The sequence below is a fragment of the Crotalus tigris genome, unplaced genomic scaffold, assembly GCF_016545835.1.
Source record: "Crotalus tigris isolate CLP2741 ecotype Arizona unplaced genomic scaffold, ASM1654583v1 scf7180000017781.746583, whole genome shotgun sequence".
Lineage (NCBI taxonomy): Eukaryota > Metazoa > Chordata > Lepidosauria > Squamata > Viperidae > Crotalus > Crotalus tigris.
This window is the reverse complement of record NW_024096631.1, coordinates 82,275-103,159: the sequence shown is the minus strand read 5'-3', so window position 1 is coordinate 103,159 and position 20,885 is coordinate 82,275. Positions and strand designations below refer to the sequence as shown.

Sequence of the window (20,885 nt, the reverse complement as noted above, 5' to 3'; positions counted from 1 at the left end):
GTTTCTTCTAACAAATCAATGCTCAATGATTGGAATGTGGTTGCTTTTCCTTAGAACAGGGGTCCCCAATCCCTGGCTGTGGCTCGGTACCAGGCCACAGCCCATTCGGAACCTGGCTGTGGAAGTGGTGGGTGAGTGCGCGCCCAAAGCGGCATTTGTGAAAGCAACGCACGTGCGTGAAACCATTCCCTCTCTCCCCTCTGCTGCCTCCGCTGCTGCCAGTGGTCCACCGAGCCAGAAAGGTTGGAGATCTCTGCCTTAGAAAATTTGCTTTGGATGCATGACTGCATTCAAGTAAACTCTTTTTTTTTTCTTTTAGTCTCTCATGGAACCCTCCAGTGGTGGGATTCAAATATGTGAACAACCAGTTCTCTGTGTGGATACTGCTTCCGGAAGTCCATTCTGGGCCTGGGCAACAAAAAATTAGCTACCAGTTCTGCCGAAGTGGTGTGAACTGGCTGAATCCCACCACTGGAACCCTCATGCAATTCTCATGGAACCCTGGGGTTCCACAGACATCATGTGAAAAGCTCATATCTCAAACAATATCTTATAATGTTCCCAGGACTGAAGGAAAATTGTGATAATGTTGCAGAGCCTTTCTTTGTATGCAGAAAGTCTAAGGTGTTTAATCCTTGATCTTTCTAGGTAGAGTATGAAAATGAAAATTTTTCATTTGAAACCTCAAAGAACTGCTCCAGTTCTTTGTAGACATTACTGAGCTAAACAGATTTGACTCTGACTCAGGATCAAGCAGGTTAAAGGAATGTCTTTTGTAGACAATTATTATTGTTACAGAAGGCGCAGCCAAAAAATATCCAATAGAGAAGCAAAGACCAGTGTTTTAGCTATCCATATTGTGGCAACCATGCTCTATGTTGCAGTTTCCTACACCTATACACCCTTCCTGGAAAAATTATGCAAATGACCATGATAGGAGCTAGAGCATGTAAAGAAAAGAATACTTTTAGACGTGCTTCTCTGGACTGTGACTGTTCCAAATGCAGCCAGTAAGGAAGTAAAGCATTATTGCTTTTACTCATCAACAAATTAACCTGCAAGTCCCATTCTGATCCTTCTGTCATGTGTTTGGGTATTTCTTAAATCTTCATAAGGTTACTAAATAGCATCGCTATGCCAGATGATACCCTTCCGCATTCCTTCAGTACCCTGCTTTGTTGCCCTCTGGCAATATGGGAACTGTGCTGAATCCATCACAGTGGTAGTCAACCTGGTCCCTACCGCCCACTAGTGGGCGTTCCAGCTTTTTTGGTGGGCGGTAGGGATTCAATCGAGCCGTTTAAATTTTTGGATCCATTGAGCCCTCTGATCGGCTCACAGAGCTTTCCAGCAGGCGCGGGGTGTTAGCCTCAGCTGTGCGACCCCCCACGGAGCTCTCGGAGGCCAGAGAGCCTCGCTGAAGCGCGCCATCATCGCGAGGCTCCCGTCAACTTTCTCAACGATCCAGATCACAGCAGAGGCTGCGCAACGAGATAAAACTGCAAGTACCTCATTTTCGGCTTCGGGGGGGGGTGGAAATTAAAGGCACAACGAACAACAAGCTTCCTCTTAGAGCCCCTCATGGCTGGGAAGGCCCAGCCGAAATACAAGCGGCCGCTAATTTTGGTGCGGCCGCCATTTTGAGAGCCGCACAGAGCCCTCAGTCATAGAGGTTTCAGGCATCTTTGACAAAAACCAGGCTCTCTCTTCATCCTGCTGTGACAGGCACGGATCGGGGGCAAACCACTGGGCATTCCCTCAATACCAAGGTAGAGGCCATAAAGGCTTTCTCTTCATTCCTGCTTGCCCAGGACTTAAATTGGACACGGAAAAACGATTTGAAGATATTTTGAAATTGAAGGTGTATGACTGGATGAAAAATCCTTTTACCGCAAATATTGAAGAGGCTGATATAACTTGCCAAGAAGAACTGTTAGAAATTAGATATGATGAAGAAAGTAAACATAAATTTGAAAGTGGTGGATATGAAAACCTATGGCAAAGTAAAAAAATGCCTGCCTTATATCCAAATATGTGGAAAATGATATTCAGTTTATTGATACCTTTCCCTACCTCATATCTTGTGGAATCAGGCTTTAGTGCTGTTAATCATATTATGACCAAAGAAAGAAACCGCCTGAATATTTCCGAAAGAGGAGACCTTCGTTTGTTCCTTACAAAAATTGAGCCAGATATCCAGTATTTAGTTTCGCAGCATCAGCATCAGGGATCTTATTAATAATTTAATTAATTAAATGTAATTTCATCAGACTTCCTGTTTCTACAGTGGGGCAAAAAAGTATTTAGTCAGCTACCAATTGTGCAAGTTCTCCCACTTAAAAAGATGAGAGAGGCCTGTAATTGTCATCATAGGTAGACCTCAACTATGAGAGACAAAACGAGAAAACAAATCCAGACAATCACATTGTCTGATTTGGAAAGAATTTATTTGCAAATTATGGTGGAAAATAAGTATGTGGTCACCTACAAACAAGCAAGATTTCTGGCTCTCACAGACCTGTAACTTCTTCTTTAAGAGGCTCCTCTGTCCTCCACTCATTACCTGTATTAATGGCACCTGTTTGAACTTGTTATCAGTATAAAAGACACCTGTCCACAACCTCAAACAGTCACACTCCAAACTCCACTATGGTGAAGAACAAAGAGTTGTCAAAGGACACCAGAAACAAAATTGTAGACCTGCACCAGGCTGGGAAGACTGAATCTGCAATAGGCAAGCAGCTTGGTGTGAAGAAATCAACTGTGGGAGCAATAATTAGAAAATGGAAGACATACAAGACCACTGATAATCTCCCTCGATCTGAGGCTCCATGCAAGATCTCACCCCGTGGGGTCAACATGATCACAAGAACGGTGAGCAAAAATCCCAGAACCACACAGGGGGACCTAGTGAATGACCTGCAGACAGCTGGGACCAATGTAACAAAGGCAACCATCAGTAACACACTACGCTGCCAGGGACTCAGATCCTGCAGTGCCAGAAGTGTCCCCCTGCTTAAGCCAGTACATGTCCGGGCCCGTCTGAAGTTTGCTAGACAGCATTTGGATGATCCAGAAGAGGACTGGGAGAATGTCATATGGTCAGATGAAACCAAAGTAGAACTGTTTGGTAGAAACACAACTCGTCGTGTTTGGTAAGTAATTATTATTATATGCTTTAACTTGCTATAACTCTGCTTTATAAATTTTATAAAGTAAAGTTATTTCCCTACTTTATAAATCACCATTACTGTGGAACTGGTGGGCGGTTAGAAAATTTTACTACTAACAGAGATACAAAAGTGGGCGGTAGGTATAAAAAGGTTGACTACCCCTGATCAAGGACATTCTAGTTTAGCGTCATGTAGCCAACTGGATGCATTTGGGAAGCTGCTGAAGAATGATAGCCGTCTTGCACAGTCACTTCCCAGCAATCTATACAGAAAGCCTGTAGAAGGTAGTAAACATCCACTGACATTGATAGATATTAATGACCTGGACACATAAATCTGTCCAGAGCCCTGTTTCAAACTATTCAAATGGGCTGCTGTTGCTATTACTGCTTGATTGTGATGGAGAAAACCTTTATTTCTTTCTCCATGTTACCTGTGTCACACATGAGTCTGTATCTCTAATCTTGTTTCCCTTTGTCTATTTTGACCCAAAGATGCCCAATTTTATCTTTTCTTATAATTCTAATGATTTCAACTGACCCTTTTTACCCCTTTTAAAACTCGGTAAAATCCTTTTTAACATGACCATACATAATGCAATGTTGATCCCACCATAGAATTCTGTTAAGGATCTTCTTTCATCAACAGTTTTATTTTACTTCCCTTCTTACAGCCTTTTGTTCATAGCAGTTGCACACTGAGTTAACATTTAAATTACTGTTCCTAGTCTTATAAACCATGTCAGCAAGTTAGACTTTCCAAATCAGAGTCAGATTTCATTAATGAATAGATCAGGTTTGCATTTTTTGTGCCAACTTGCTTCTGCCAATATTTGACATTTTGAAGAGCATCAAGTGAAAATAAAAGATTGTCTCCTGAATGCCATGTGACCAATATCTTTTCAAAATGCATGGCTTACAAGAATAACAGACAAGACAAGGTTGTGCAAGTCCTTTTGCAGAAATTCTTGAAATATATAAGAGTATGTATGAAGCATCTCTTTTTTAATAGTTAAAGCAGTATGTCTTTTTCCAGGTTTGTATAGCTGCTTCAGGAGCTCCTTCCCGCTATCCTTGTGTAGAGGGGGGAGGCATGGACCAGGAGTAGCACTGCAGTGATGTATATATACAGGCCTAGGGGCAGATACAGGTTTCCAACCTCTCCCATGAACATGTAAAAGGACATGATTGAAAAAGAGCTGCTCTGGTTGTGGTCTACTAGCTAGAACAGGACTCTGCATACATGCAATTCTAGATGAAACTAACACATCCTTAAGATCAGTGTATATTTTGCACTGGCCAAATGAATAAATCTGTGATTCATTTTTGCATTGTTATTCCATTAATAAAAATGCTTTTTTATTAATTTGAACTGTATATCTTGGGAAACATCTAAATGCATCTGAGACTAGATGTAGTTATTAGTGATGGTTTTTAATGTACTAAAAATCATTTAAAATCTGCCCTAAATCAAGGATAAAAAGTCCTGAATTCTTTTACACAGGATTCTCTTTTGTAAAAAAGAAAAAAAAAAGTGCTGTAGTATTTAGTCTATGGGAGAGTCAGCACTAGAGTTAATTTATAACTAAAACAAATGAATCTATAAAAAGAAGAACAGTTACATAAGTAAGTCAAGAGAAAAGAAGGGTAGATAAGGGCTATCTGAACCTGTTTGATCCCAGTGATTTTATGAGCAAGGAATTCAATTATAGGTGTGTTGAGCACAGCAAATCACAGTTCTCTAAATTAATGGGGCACAAATATCTTTATCAAATTCTACATGTATTCATATGCTGCAAAGTTCAATCTATCCTCCCGTAAATAAATTCCTTGCAGCTGCACTGGGCAACTCTGCTGAAACTGAATGGTTCAGCTGAACCATTTTTTAAACCTACTTAACTGATATAAAGCCTAGCATTAAGTACAATAAACTAAATCAATTGATTTTTCCTTTAGAGAAATATTTGATTGCATTGGCAGCATTTTGCTTCTGTAGGCCTCACAATAATTAGTACTTAGGAGGCAAAGGACACAAATAATGTTGCAGGTAAATTGCATCCAATTCTATCTATGTATTGCCTAGGTTCTTTCTTCTGCTCAGGTGGGGTTATTTAATATGGCTTTTGCTTTATTTATTTAAAACACATTAAGGTTTACTATGCATTAACTTCTGTTATCAAACTTTAGGTTATCTCCTTAGAAAAGGAGTTATTTTTATGTCATGTTTGAGAGAGACTCAAAGAGATCCTTATGGTCTCATGATTCAGGAATAAGATAGGACAGCACAAATGCTGTGGGGAATAATTAAGACTAATTTTGTAAATGGGGTTTCAGGTTTAGGCTGTTTTCAAAGAAAATCATACTCCCATCCTGTTGAAATGAGGTACACCTAACATTGTTTCATTTATTTTGATGGAACCTAAGTAGAATTTACTTTATTGAAATTGAAGCTTTTGAGTTTATTAATAAAATATTGACAAAATTATATGGTTTGAATACAAATTAAAATTTATGTCACCATCCTACAACTAGAAGAGTTAAAAAAAAATCTTTGTGCATTTTTGCTTTCTTTTTTCAACATATCGTATGACTTTCCTCTTGATCCCTAGAGATCCATTCTTTAGATATCTATCAAGACCTCTGTGTTGATGTACTGCAGAAATATATGCTATTGCTTTTTCCAGAATTTTGTCACTGCTGTTTTCCTTATCTGTGAAGGAAGCTCAGTTACTCCCAATGGAGAAATTTTATGCTGGTTTGGTCTTAAAATAAAGTTCTTAAAAAAAATCTGAGGGAAAGGTCATATCCTAATAACTATGACAATCTAAATTCCCAGGGAGTTTGAGAATGATGCTGCAAACCACGGCACTGACAGCTTTCCAGTAATAGGTTGCTGGAATGCTGCCAGGGAAAGTTATTTGCACTGAAGCAAAATTACAGTAGTGGAATACAATACAAGCAAATGATACATAGTGGGTCTTTTTTTTTTTCCTCTTAGATTAACATTTGCAAATTCTCATTGGTTTTTAAAGTTCTCTTGTGATAGTGCTGTTGGCCAAAGCTCCTGGTCATTTGCGTCAAGAGTTAATGTAAAGTCAAGAAGAAACATGTTTTATCTGTGGGAACAGGAACCAAAGGTGTTCACAGCAAGAGGGCTCTAGCATTGACAGGAATGGAGTGGACATATTCTTGTTTTTCCTTTGTGGAAAAAATAAGGAAGTTATTAATTTACTAATTAATTAAACCTGGAACTGTCAATGTATCATATATTCAGGTTACAGATATGGAAAAATAATTTATACGGGCTGTTTGCAGATTGAACTTTCCTGCTAAAATCAATGAAACTTTTTCTTCTTATCTGTGGGGACGTTTTCATTGTGTCCAGAAAATGAAACTTTAAACATTGGTACCCTGCAAATAAAAAATTACATCCCCTTCAATTTCATATTTTAATAATTAAAAAAGCTGTTTTTCGTTATTAAACTAGAACCAAGTTTGTCCATCTGACATGAAACTGATAAAGAAGCTCTCTCAGCTTAATCTACACCAGGGTTCTTCAAACTTGGCCCTTTTATGACTTGTGGATTTCAACTCCCAGAATTCTTCAGCCAGGCACACTGGCTGAGGAATTCTGGGAGTTGAAGTCCAAAGTCATAAAAGGGCCAAGTTTGAAGAACCCAGATCTACACCATAGGACTATGCCAAGCTTAAATAAAATGATACGCTCATAGGAAGAGTAGAGAGGTAGTACCAGAAGTATTCTTAAAGTTATCTAGTTTTTGTTTACTGACCATAAACTAGAATGACATCTGTCTCTAAGTTGTATTTTTATATTTGTAACTTAATCTTGGAAGTAATAAAAATAGTTAATACTTTAATGCAGGAGTCTTCAAACTTGGTCCTTTTATGACTTGTGGACTTCAACTCCCAGAATTCCTCAATCAGCATGCCTGGCTGAGGAATTCTGGGAGTTGAAGTCCAAAAGTCATAAAAGGACCAAGTTTGAAGACTCCTGCTTTAATGTAATTAATGTATGTGCATTTATTTATCATTAAATTTATATACTGCCCATCTCATTATCAAGTGACTCTGGGAGGCTTACCTTATGCATGTGATGCATAAGGACTATATTCTTATAACAGTCCTGTAAAATTGATCAGTGGTGTATTGCCATATTGCAAATGGAAAGAGTGGATTGCCAAATTTATTTCCTGCCTCATGGTCCCTTAAGTACTATGCTACACTATGCTACACTAGTTCTCTGTGCTACTTATTAAACCATAATCAGCCATGCTTGAAGAAACTTGTTAAACCATAAACTGCTAAAATTAGTTGTAGTGAGATCATTGTCAAGTTTTCTGTGCATGCTTTGTGATGTCTCTATATGCCCACCACATAGTTTCGCAATTTTTTTTCCAATATGTATCATACTGTCTTCATGTGCTCTTGAAATAAGCAAACTCATCTCTTCCCACTCACTTTTTTCCTCTTTAATGTGGAAGTGACTTTTTTCCACTTGCATTCCTCTGTAAGCTGTTTGATCATGGTTAAGAAACATGACTATTGTAGCTAGTAAAGTAATATGCTAATTTTCCATTGATTTATTGAAGACATAGCTGAATGAAAGTTATATTTTAATATTATAAACATTCACAAGGGATCAAATTTATGTATGACTTTTTATGAAAATTATTTTAAGTGGGTATTTTGTTTTATTTGTTACTCTTAGATTTCAGAAATCTGAAAGCAACAAATTTAAATGTAGTTAGTAAATTATTATGAACTGATACATAAGAAACATTAAATTCTGAAAGAAACTTCAAATCTACACCATGGGGATGATTTTATTTTTTCTGAACAACAGGCACACAAGAGGATGAATAAAATAAAACTGGACATACATTTTTACATAATACATCACAATATATACCCTTTGGGAATAGTGCCATAATTTCCAATTTCAGCAAAGATTGGGATATGTTATCACAGTCTAGCATGCAATTTATTAGTCTATAAATTGATATGATTGCCTTTCTTTCTGGCATAATCTCAAAAATCAAAATTAAAAGTACCTATTTTTATCACTTGAAGTTGCAGGTCATGCCAGAGGTTGATCACTACTGTACCTTCATTGCAATTATAAAATCATGAACTGATCGTCTAGATGTGCCAAAAAGCACATTTTTAAAATATCTGAATTATGTTTTCAATAATTAGACCAAAGCAACTGTTTTCCTTATCTGCAACTATATGCTCTGTTAATTATCCTTAAACATCTAATCCCTCATGCCTCCAAATCTGGCTCTCATTTCCCCCACTTTTTTATTTAATATAATGCCATTATAATAAAAATGAAATAAACGCTGCTAGATTCATTATGTTTGTGCATAATTAGTAATTTACTCAGAATATTAACATTCAATTTTATTACCTGGGAATTTATAATACTCTTAACAAGATGTCATTTAAGGCTGAAATTTCATGTCAGTTTCTGTGGGCATAACTTCTGTTGTCTACATTACAAATACCAAGTCAGGTTTTAAAAGTTCTATCTGTACGTCTATCTGGCTAAACTTCCAGTTTCTATCCCAAGCTGACATTCCAGAAATGGATGACCATGGTTGGAAACAGTTTGCTTCTTGGAAATAATATTAGAATGCTTGCATTTGACTTACTTCACAGGACAGGAAGGACAGGATATGAAATGATGTTGCCTCTAAGGACCCATGTTGGATATAATTTTTTTTTCCAGTTGGAATTTTGAATGTGGGAAGAATCACATCAGCCCTGACCTGCCTTTACTATCTAAATATATGGGGCCTCACCACTCTATTCTCTTAAAAGTGAGTTTGCTTTCTGTGTTTTCAGTTTTTCAGTAAACTTTGTTCCCTGTAAAGTGCCACTGAATGATCTAAGAGATGTAATTTTAAATTTTAATACTTTCAAATAATAAAATGCACAATCACTTTCCAGTTACATAATACAACCCACTACAGCCACATGATCTTTTCTGGTAGCAGCATCTGGCATGTTGCAGAAGTAACAAAAAGTCACCATGAGAATGTCTCAATTCCTTAAATATGCCTTCCTTAAAGGATTTATCAACCTTATATTTTTTATTATCCCTAGATTATAGATACCTAGTTCAAAAATTCCATATCTGTATGTTGAATTGAGATTTATATGGAAAATAATGTTGAAATATTCTAAAATGTTAACAAATACTATGAAAGATTTAACTATAGCAGTTGAAGCCTTAGAAGCTTTTTAATTTAAGTTTAGAATAGCAATACAAATTAAATGTATGTAGTGGGGGGGGAAGGCATAATCTGTAATATAGAAGCAGTTAACTTGAATTCTTTGTGGCAGTGATATGTGACACAAGGATGACCTGTGCAATTGGCAAATACTTCAGTTATTCACTAGAAGAACTATACTCACTGTGTAGCTTATCAATTCACAAACTAGGTGGTGACAGACATTTTTGAGATCGCATCAAATCATAGAATTGAAAAAAGCTCTGGATGTTATCAGATCCAATTCCCTCTCAATGCATAATTGTAATAGATGCATGTATTCCTGTGTGGAGTTTCATATATTTAAAGCCATTATCATGTTTCTCATTAATAGTTTCTTCTTCGATATAGTTACACATAACCTTTTATGTTACAGTTTTGTTGTCAAACTCTACAATACTGGTCAGCCGGCTCTAAATTTAGGTACATAAAATGTAACTATGAACAGACCATGAAATAGCTTAGAGGGTGCACGTTAAAATATTTTTCAGATATCTGAGCATTGTACATCCATAAGGTATGCAAAATGCTATTACTTATGCTAAAATCTGATTCTATTTAAATGACTAATCCTAGACTTTTAAACCATATTTTGAATGTCAACATGCTAAATAAAAACAGCAAGAATCACAGACTTCCTCCTTTTGCCTTTTTTAAAGAAGACACTTCGACTTTTGCCTTGTTTGAGAAATCTGATCTAAAAGATGACTCAGGATATTGACATTAGAAATTTTAACTTTTGCTTACGCATTTACATCTTGCTTGATACATATACTAAAATCTTCAAATTATTTTATTATATAATCCTCACAAAAAAGAACAATATTCTTTCTGTCTATATGAAATGTTTATTTAATGTTTGGCATACAAATTTAAATAATTTCTGATAGAATGAGATTCATATGTCCTTTTTTATGAAAAAGGTACAATCTGTCATGAACAGTCAACTCCCCTGCATATATTCCCCTCACTCCCCAGCTATAAATTACAACACTTCTTCTTTTAGACAAGGGAGAAGATAAAATGTAATAAATAATATCAGAATGACAGATAAAAACAAATAATTTACAAGCAAAATGAGCTTTGCCTCAGATAAATCCTCAGCAAGCATCATTTGTCAGCTGTTGGTTTGCTCTTGTTTTAACCATATGAAATATACACTTGAGTATTGAGTATTCTTAAAGAAACAGACATTTGCCAAATAAGCCGAGTCACTAGAAGAATAATGGACTCACTGAGCCATATTTTCTGGTGGCCAGCCACTTCCCCCCATCCTACAAAATGAAGGATAGCTACCTTTTTGTCCAGAAACATTGTATTTAAATTTGCCGGCTAATTATACCATGTCCTGCTTCTGATGGAATGAACACTAGTCAACACGTACCTTCTATACCATTTTAGTGTTAACTGCAGTGTTTTTTTTTTGGTCATAGAATGCACTGGAACTGTGTTCTGGCACCTTTTTTTGACGGATTTTTCCAAGTTTTAAAAGTAACTTTTGAAAATTTGATGTTTGATCCATGTGGACTTGAATCACCTATCAAGCGTAGCAGGTCGGCAGCAAAATCATTAAAGGGGTGCATGCAGGCTGCTTGTGTGTCGAGTCAGATGCATGCTTACTTCGTCCGTGCTGGTTGTGATGGGCTGCTTGGCTTGTGATTGGTCATGGGGTCGCGTGCTAAGTGCTTACTGCAGGCGGTGACCATTATGTTTTGTTACACAATTGGTGTGTGTGGGTATGTGTACAGTGATTGACTATATGCGAAGGTAAATAATTTCTTTATTTTAAAAAATTGTTGGTGAATTGAAAATCTTTTGCTTTAAATACAATAAATTAAATTTATGTTAAGAACTGAATATATAATTTCTTTAATAAAAGATCAACAAGATGTGAGTTCCGGCACCTTTTTTCTTACGAAAAAAGCACTGGTTAATTGTACCAACATACTGAATGTGTCTTTTTTTTTTTTTTAATTTAGCAACACAAGAGAAAAATGGTTGCAGTTCAGATTCACTGTACTAAAGAAAAAATCTCAATAGAAGTAATTGAATTACACCCACATACAGAAGTGCACACACATTATGCTTCTTGAAGCAATAAATGCAGTGTTGTAGGCAGATACATATTAATACAAGTTGGCATTCTTTAGATGTGATTTCTTCCATTCAACAGTGTGGTTGGTTGAAGAAAGCTAGGCTTATCAACAAAAAATGATTATATTTCCTTGAAATAGCGCAAGTAGAATAAAGATTTGCTAAGTAGACTCCCACATATGTATTATTACCATATACATTACATAGACAAATTGTTCACATTCCCTCCATGTATGTATATATGTCTGGTGATCAATGACACATCAATCAGGGATAGTGTTTCCCATCTGGGCAGTAAGAGAAAGTCACATGGCAAATGTTGCACATAAAATGGTACAGACATTTACATGGAGGTGAGAAAGAAAGATCGATCTGGTGTGGTTATTTCCTTATGCCTTGTTTCACCTCTAGCAGGGGACAAGGAACCTGTTCGGTATAGCTATAAAACTAGCTTTATGGAGAGTTATTGGGTCCACTACTGTCAGCCTCAGAATTATTTTAGACAGGTGGGATACCATCATGGTCAGCTTTTAGAATGAAGAAACTTGAGGCCTTCCAAAAATACTGAAGTGCTCAGCAGCCCTAGGTAGCCATGATGAAAACATTAGGAGAAGAAACTTGGAACATCCACAGATGCTTAGGCAATATTGAACTTCAGGGTTTAGCAACTGTGGGCTAGATAGCCGGGATACACCAGTATATCAACCATACATTTTCCAACCTTAGCATATATATTTTTTCTAGATCATCTGCCCAAAAAGAGAGTGATTTACTCCCTCTTGATTTTTTTCCTGCTTTGGGTCTCTTAAACAGTGAAAAGGGAATTTCTATGAGGACAAAAGTATTATAACTTTTTGTGAGTGAAAGAAAGGGTTGTTTCATTATAGTTATTTGGGTTTATTTGTTTCTCTGCTTTGGATTTCAGAGAGTTAAATACAAGCTCTTGAAGGAGTTGCTTAATATTGATATTGTTGGCTCTGGATATTATTAGGTATGTTTTATCTCATGTAAACTTTTGTAAATATTTTAAATAAGGGTTGTAGATGAATTTCTGGTGTTGTGCCAGAATGTATTACAATTCTGGTTATTGTATTTATAATATCTGTTCTGCAAACTGCTTTAGTGCCATATATTTTGTAATATGTGTGTATATATACTATAATAGGAAGTGGTATTAAAAGCCTGCTAACCATAAATGTACAACTAGTCCTTGTTTAACAACTGCTTATTCAGTGAATATTTGAAGTTACAACTGTGCTAAAAGACAATAAGTCTTTGTAGTTGTTGCTGTCAAGCATCCCCATGATTATATAATCGCAATTTGGATGCTTGGCAACTGGCACACAATTATATGGTTACAAATCCCTCAGTCACGGTATCACCATTTGCAGTCTTCACTGCTCTCTTCCCGTAGGCAAAGTCAGTGGGGAAGCCAACAGGAAGTCAGAAATTTCGTGATGTCATGCCTTATGACTATGCAGGGTTCAATTAAGAATGGCAACTGCACCTACTGCAACAGTGATCGTAATTCGGCATGATCACATGACATAGCACTTTATGACTGTGTTCCTTAGTGGTGATGTTGCTGATCCTACTTACCATCATAAAGCGAGGACTACCTATAATGTCTGCCACTAAAAAAAGATATGGTTATGATTGCAATATTAAAAATCTAGCTCATTGATAAAAATTAAGAATACAGTTCCTAAGCATGATTATAGTCATGTTCCACTAATTTGAATGGGACTGTTTGCAAATACAGGTAATCCTTGACTTATGACTGTTTGTTTAATGATGATTCAAAGTTATGATGGTCTTGAAAAAGTGATTTATGACCTGTCTTTCACGTTAAACCATTGTACCGGTCCCATGGCTGCTCATGTGATCACAATTCAAGCAGTTGGCAACCAGCTCGTATTTTAAAACCAGTTCAAGCATCCTATGGTCAACTGACTGTTACTTGCGACCTTCCCAACCTACTACTCGATAAGATAGAAAAATGTGGGTTAGACAGCATCACCACCAGATGGATTCGTAGCTGGCTGACCGGCCGTACTCAGCGTGTGGTCCTCAATGGAACTGCATCTACATGGAGGGAAGTGTGTAGTGGGGTGCCCCAGGGTTCTGTTCTGGGCCCAGTGCTCTTCAACATCTTCATCGACAATTTGGACGAGAGGATAGATAGGGAACTCATCAAATTTGCAGATGACACCAAGCTGGCAGGAATAGCAACACTCCAGAAGACAGGCTTAAGATACAGGAGGGCCTGGACAGACTTGAACACTGGGCGGTATCTAACAAAATGAAATTCAATGGTGAAAAAAGTAAGGTTCTACATTTAGGCAAGAAAAACCAAATGTACAGGTATAGTATAGGAAGTACCTTATTATTATTATTATTATGGATCATCACACAGTCAGCCAGATGTTCAGACTGGATTTGGCATTTTGTTTACCTATCGAGTCTTTACCCAGGACCTGGAATAGGCAGATGTGGATGTTTGATGGTATTACAGATATCGTTGCAGGATGGAAGCAGTTCCTAGTAAGGCCGCCTGTTGCAATTGACTAATAGTGAATTTGTCGATGTCAATGGTGTTCAAATGGTGCTCCAGTTGTTTTGGGATTGCACCCAAGGAGCCTATTACTATTGGTACTACCCTTGCTTGCTTTTGCCACAGTCTTTCTATTTCTATTTGTAGGTCTTTGTATTTTGTTATCTTCTCCAGTTCTTTCTCGTCTATTCTGCTGTCTCCAGGCACTGCCACGTCCACTGTCCAGACTTTTTTGTCTTTCTAATCGACAGTTGTTAAGTCTGGGGTGTTATGTTGCAGGTGCTTGTCTGTTTGAATTCTGAAGTCCCAGAGCAATTTAATTTTATCATTTTCTATGACTTTCTCTATTTTATGAGCCCACTAGTTTTCACTTACATCATCATCATCATCATCATCATTATCATTATTATTATTATTTCTAGCAATCAATGTAAATTGGGCAAGCCAGATTTGTTTAATGACTATATGATTCATAATGACCACGTGATTCACTTAATGAATGCAGTAAAAATGTGAAATTGGTCACATGATGATAATCTATAGAAATAGTAAATAAATATGTATAGCTATGCTCATTCAGCTGTCCCATCCTGGCATTCCTAGATTTTTCAGCTAGGGATTATGGTTTGTAGTCCAATGCAAATGTAAATGTAAAAGTTATAGAAATAACTTGGTTTGCAATGCAGTGCAATTTGTAATGTAAAAGTTTCTATTTTTATGTGTTGCTGAAACAATGTAAAATCTCTGCAGTACCAAAAGTTGTTCCATTTGCATAGTTCCTACTTATTATACATAAACATAAATTATAGGAAAGAAAAACTTTAGTTGATCAAGTCTGCTTTAGTATTGCTCCCTAAAATTTTTCCGATTTGGAACTTTTTAAATGCAAGTAGATCAATAAATGTGCTCTAATTTTTTATCATAAGAGGAAGTAAAAGATTTAAAACTAAGCTCAAGTAAACAAGGGGTAATGGTTTAGGGCAGGAGTAGGGAACCTTGACTCTTTTATGACTTGTGGACTTCAATACCCAGAATTCCTGAACCAGCCATGCTGACTCAGTAATTCTTGGAGTTGAAGTCCACAAGTCATAAAAGAGCCAAGGTTCCCTACCCCTGGTTTAGGGAATTATGGAGATCATCCATGGAAATCGAAGAGAATTGTATGGAGAAAGAGAAGAGCTTTTCTGATTTTATAAGCAAGAAGGAAGATTTTACTTGTGTATCTGTGTGCAGTTCTCTTGTGGAAAGGTTAAATAAAGTGATTTGACATGTGGGATTTAGATTTGTACTGACTTTCCTGAACCTATTATAACCTCATTCAAATGCCTTCTGAAAAATAGGTATTATAGCATTGGTCAAGTCTCCCTCCATATCTGCCATTTTGTGAATAAGCAATACTCATTCTTTGCAACATACGTTACCCATTTTTAGTGAAAGCACTAAAAGCACCTTATATAGCACTACCTAAACAGGGTATGGACTCCTAATACAAACCAATAAATGTTTCAAGCTACGATCTGAAATGTTCTTATTAAACAATAAAGCCTACTGAACATAGCAAGTCTTGCTTCTAAGTAAACATGCACATCATTTTGTTTTGTTAAATTAGTTCCACAGAGAAAAAGACACCCAATATTGCTTTCATCTTGCATCAGATGAGATTGAGTCAGAATCTATCGCAGGATAAAAGTTGTAGGTATTACTTTCCATGAATCATTTCATTAACTATTAGTAGATGTCTGCTGTGTCACAGTTACGTAATCAGGAAAAAAAAGGCCTTTTTAGCAGAGACCTTTGCTCCTGCTGGCAAATGCTTAGAACTCATTGTGCCAAGCAATTAAATATGACATTCGCTATCTGTTGCATTCTGTTACCCATCTCTAAAAATTGCACTGCATTGCAAACCAAGTTATTTCTATAACTATAGTAAAACTTCACAGGGAAACTTTTTTAATGACTAGAATAGACTAAGGTAGCCAATACACAGGCTGCATTCAACCTGAGACATATTTTGGTGGGCTCCACAACAATTTTGTGTCTTTATGATCACACCTCTGAAATTCAGCTATATGGCCATTTTGATGATGAATATTTTTTCAGCCTCCGGGTGCCTGTTTATATTACTTTGAATGAAAATGCTGTTCAGTGCTCCAATCCCCCCAAACTGAATTTTAAACCTGACTCCAAGCTATTTATATTTTTGATTTATATTCGTGTCTAGTATAGGTCATGAGGAAATCATGTGCATTATCTAGCTATCAGTCTATCTATCATTTTTATTTCTAAGGCTATCCACTTGCCAACAAATCTGGGCAACCTGGCATTATTATGCAAATAAGTAAGTGTTATGTTAGTTGGGTTATATAATTGCTAAATCTAATAAAAATTGTATTATTAGCATTATGACACAATGTCATTCCCCCCCCCCGCCCACAGACATCCATAACTGTGGTCACCACTATTTCCCCATAGACATGCAACATTTGAAAAAAAATGGGAGGGGGGGCGAGCAAAGTTTATCCCCTCAAGAAATAAAGCCGCACTTTTTCTTGAGACAGAACATTAAAATTTTCGGAACAATTTTTAATGGAGAAGGTTGTATGTGATGTTTCGTGAGAGGAGAGAATAGAGAAGCTGAACTTTCACCAGGGCATTTTTCTTATATTAATTTCTTTTAAACTCTGTTTTTCCCAACAGAGAAGAGTAATTTATTAGATGTATATCCCACCTTTATAAATTTGCAACATGCTCCTCTTCCTCTTATCTGCTCTGTAAGTTGGGCTGGACTGAGCGAGAATGACTGGCCCCAAATCATACAGCCAGCTTCCAGGCTTAAGCGAGACCTCACAATCTTCTGGTTTCTGAGTCAGACCCTAGGCCAGACCGGCTCTCTTAATGAACTAGGCCACAAAACAATGGAGAAATTATGGACTTTGCCCTAGGCATGCACTTGTTTTATCTGCAGACGAAGTACCTATTTCAACCGGTACCTTCTGGAGATTTATAAACTGAACCCTTTGTTTAAACCTTTATGCTCTTATTTGGTTTCACTTATGGATGGCCAAGACGCACACATACACATTGGAAAACTGTAAAAAAAAAAAACCATTAGAGCTCTCACAGATCCTGAAATTCATATCAAATTTCTAACATGTTTAATTATTTTATTGTTGTTTTGAAGGTTTAGCATTGCCTTTTGTAAGGGTTGGACATCCTCATCTGCCAACTTGTCCCTAGCCTATTCACATGTCACATTTTATTTATTTGTTTATATTTCATATTTCTTAATTGTCGTTCTCCTTCAAAGAGAGGTTCTGGGCAGTGTACAATATCAAAAAGGAAAAAATCCTAAGATGGCCATTTAACATCATATTATTACAAGCGGGGGCAGCTCTCAACAGACTAGCCAACCCCATGGTTGTGTGGTCCTCTGTGCCCCCCATGCAAAACTGTAGAGCAAAGTTTTGACCCGTTTGTGGAAGCCAAAAGATTGGGGTTTTCCTTCACTTCTGAGGGTAAGGTGTTCCAGAAAGTGGAGGCAGAGGGCTCTCTTCTTAGACCCTGCCAGTTGAAATTGTTTGACTGATAGTGTCTGTAGCTTACCTTCCCTGTCTAATCAAGTGCTGGGCTTATGAGATGGGGTAAAGTCAGTTCTGCAGGTAATCTGGCCTATGCCACGTAGGGCTTTATAAGTGATAACCAACACCTTGAATTGGACCCAGAAGTAAACTGGTACCTAATGCAATCTGCAGAGCAAGAATGTTATATGTGCCCTTCTTCAGGCACCCAGTATAGCTCATGCAGCCATACTCTGCACCAGCTGAAACTTCCAGATATTTCAGAATTATTAAATAGCTCCATGTAGAGCCTGCTGCAGTAGTATAGAGGGGCTCACCCACAGCCACATAACATACTATCTAAACTGTGTATGTAACAAACATATTATAACATGAGCTTCTATTTTCTAATAATCAGAGATCTCATATTGGTTCTTATCTAGTGGAAAATATGTTTTAATAAATGGAAACTTTTCCAAATACCCTGAAATATTCCTAAGGATATAAGAATCGTATTATGTTTTTGTTACTAGTGAAGCATAAGCATGAGGATTACCCAATCTATTGCATCATTATATTATTAATGCTGTAGTTATGTATTATACTTAATTCAGTGGGGGGAAAGGGTATTTCCATTTTGTGAGATAATAAATATTAGTAGGAAGAAATTGTAAGCATGAAAAAATGTCCTGTTTGCATTCCATAAATGAATTTTGTCTTATTATCCATACAACATAAAGCATGGTGGTCACCTAGTAGCTAATCCCTGCCCAATACCAAAATCCACCGTTGCAGATCCCTGATAGATGGCCGCCCAGCATGTTTTAAACACCTCCAGCAAAAGTTGTCCACTTCTAAGACCTTCTAAGATCTTGGTTACCAGCAAACATATTTCATTTTGTCTGTGGCCTTCCTAAAGCTTTATGCCCAGGGCTAAATACACTGATAGATGCAGTGACTTTAGTAAGTACTGGCAACTAAGAATTCCATCCTTAAGAGCACACAAGTTAATATCCATTTCAAGTCTGTATTAAGAAGAAAGAAAACTCAAGAGCTAAGGAAGATCTATTTACACAGTCTTCTTTAAGAAAATATATCTGTGCAAATCTAGCAAATAAAAGGATAAGATTATCTTAACTGGGCTAATATTTGAGGAGGATCAATCCGCTTTCTACTAGAATCTATTTACAGATTACAAACCAATATCCACTGAAATGTAGAACAGATCTATAAAAAGATAATGTACACTATATCTAATGATCCATCGGGCTACCAATAGACCCAACACATCCTATAATGAAGTCCTATGGGCTACTCCTCTATCCTTGTACAAAAATAAAGGCTGTTATACGATTCACTTGAAGGGATTTTTATTTGCATTTCCTTTCCACCATCACTTCTCTGTGTGGAAGTCCATTCAATCTGACCATGAATGAGTAGATTTCCTAATAAAATTTGGGGCAGTGAAATAATTTATAGTATAATTTAAATCCTTTAAATGTTTTCCAGTAAGGACTGACTAGAAGTTAAGAAATATTTTTTTTCTTTTACAAGTTACTATGACCTAAAGTTTATGTCTGTGCTATATTAATTACAGAAGGTGTATATGACTATTTCAGCCAGCTGCTACAATTAACTTAAATGCTAGTATTTAAAAACATGTAGAGCCTAGATGGGGAAAAAAGTGAATTACATCAATGTCTGTGTATGCCTCTGTATATGTGTGTGTGTGTGTGTGTGTGTGTGTGTGTATGCATTTGGATTAAACAAGTTCCAAATAACACTCATATTCTCTCACATATACTTTCTCCTCTTTGATGTCTTGCACAAAATCACAAGACGTTTCCCCTCTCAGTGAATTGCTTGTATGTCTCAAATTTACCATACTGGAAAACAAGACATTTGGAGGGCAGCCCCTTAAAGAAGAATCCAAAGTTGACCAACCCAAAAAGATGCTTATCCTTTTCTAGCCATTTTGAACCATGATGTGTTTTTAAAAAGGCATTCATATGATTATGAAAACAGAGAAGAATAAGTTATACAAGAAGAGAATATATTCTGTGACCATGGAAATGATGATCTAGCAGTCTATGTTTTCAGTTTAAAGGTCTGAATATTGGATAGGACATTTGTAATAGTGTAGTATCATTGGTATTGAAATAGAATATTTAAATAGAAGAGAGGTTTAAATAGTTAAAGGGGTTTATGGTGGCGCAGTGCTACATGAATGTACTTGAAATTGCTTTACCAAAGCTCTTACACTGACTATTTATTGTTTATTTAAATAATTTAGAAGCTGCCCAATTTTTGAAAATTCTGAGCAACCTGTAGTTAAAAAAAAGTAGAAACAATACAAAAATAGTAATTGTGTAAAGGTAGAAAAATAGAAATGATTCTAATAGAAAGAAAGCTTAAAATGATAGTATACTGGAACTGCTTCATAAAAATGGCTGATGTAAGTTGTCTTCATGGTGAAATAACTTGAAAATTACCTATTCAAAAGCTGCTGTTGTTTCAAAGTTGTCCTATGTTGTGTTTTTGGTAGATGAGGTAGAAATCTAAGTACTAGCAATGATACTATAAGCAGCCTAAGATTCACTGAAACTTACTCCCAAATTAACATGCTGAAATTTCTATTAAACTAATAAGGATAAATTTGCAAAAGTCATTTTGCAAACTTTTTTTCCTCTTTTGTTTCCTCTCTTTCAAGTACATTGGATTAAACTGCAAACATTTCCCAGCTCTGTTTCTGAAAAGTAGATGACTATGAGTAGCCTTTGGCAGCAGAACTACTGTTTTTTAAAATCAGTTTATAATTCCACCTGCAAAAATACTAGAATTTTGTATCATGAGAATTCACTGTGCTTAGGTGAGTGACATGTGACTGCCATCCAGTGCATGTCCAAACATGATTAAATTTGATTGATTTTAAACTACTTGAATAGCACAGTCCTGTACGGATATATATACTCAGAGAATTTTGAAGTTCACATATCAGAAAGGAATTAAAGTTGGCAAAGAATAATTTATACCGTGAAAATCACTGAGTAAACTTTGCATATCAGTCTAATGCATCTTAAAAATGTTTACATACCTAAAATGGTAAAATAACCCCATGAATAATACTCACAGTTTCCTGGAAGAAGGTGGAAATTTCTGTTTGTGTGTTGTGTGTGGTTAACAAGAGTATAAAAGTGAGCTTAAATGAAAAA

The 20,885-nt window shown here is 36.5% G+C and overlaps 1 protein-coding gene across 6 annotated transcripts in view; it reads left to right on the top strand.

Annotated features, from left to right (window-relative positions):
• PPARG (peroxisome proliferator activated receptor gamma) overlaps positions 1-20,885 on the top strand; it is an 83,013-nt gene that overhangs the window by 22,880 nt on the left and 39,248 nt on the right. Inside the window, exon 1 of one of the 6 annotated variants that reach the window (XM_039342238.1) lies at positions 8,104-9,015. The exons of the other annotated variants lie outside the window; for them this stretch is intronic. The gene's annotated coding sequence lies outside the window, so the exon portion shown is untranslated. Of the gene's footprint in view, positions 1-8,103; positions 9,016-20,885 lie in introns of those variants that run through there. 6 annotated transcript variants of the gene reach the window in all.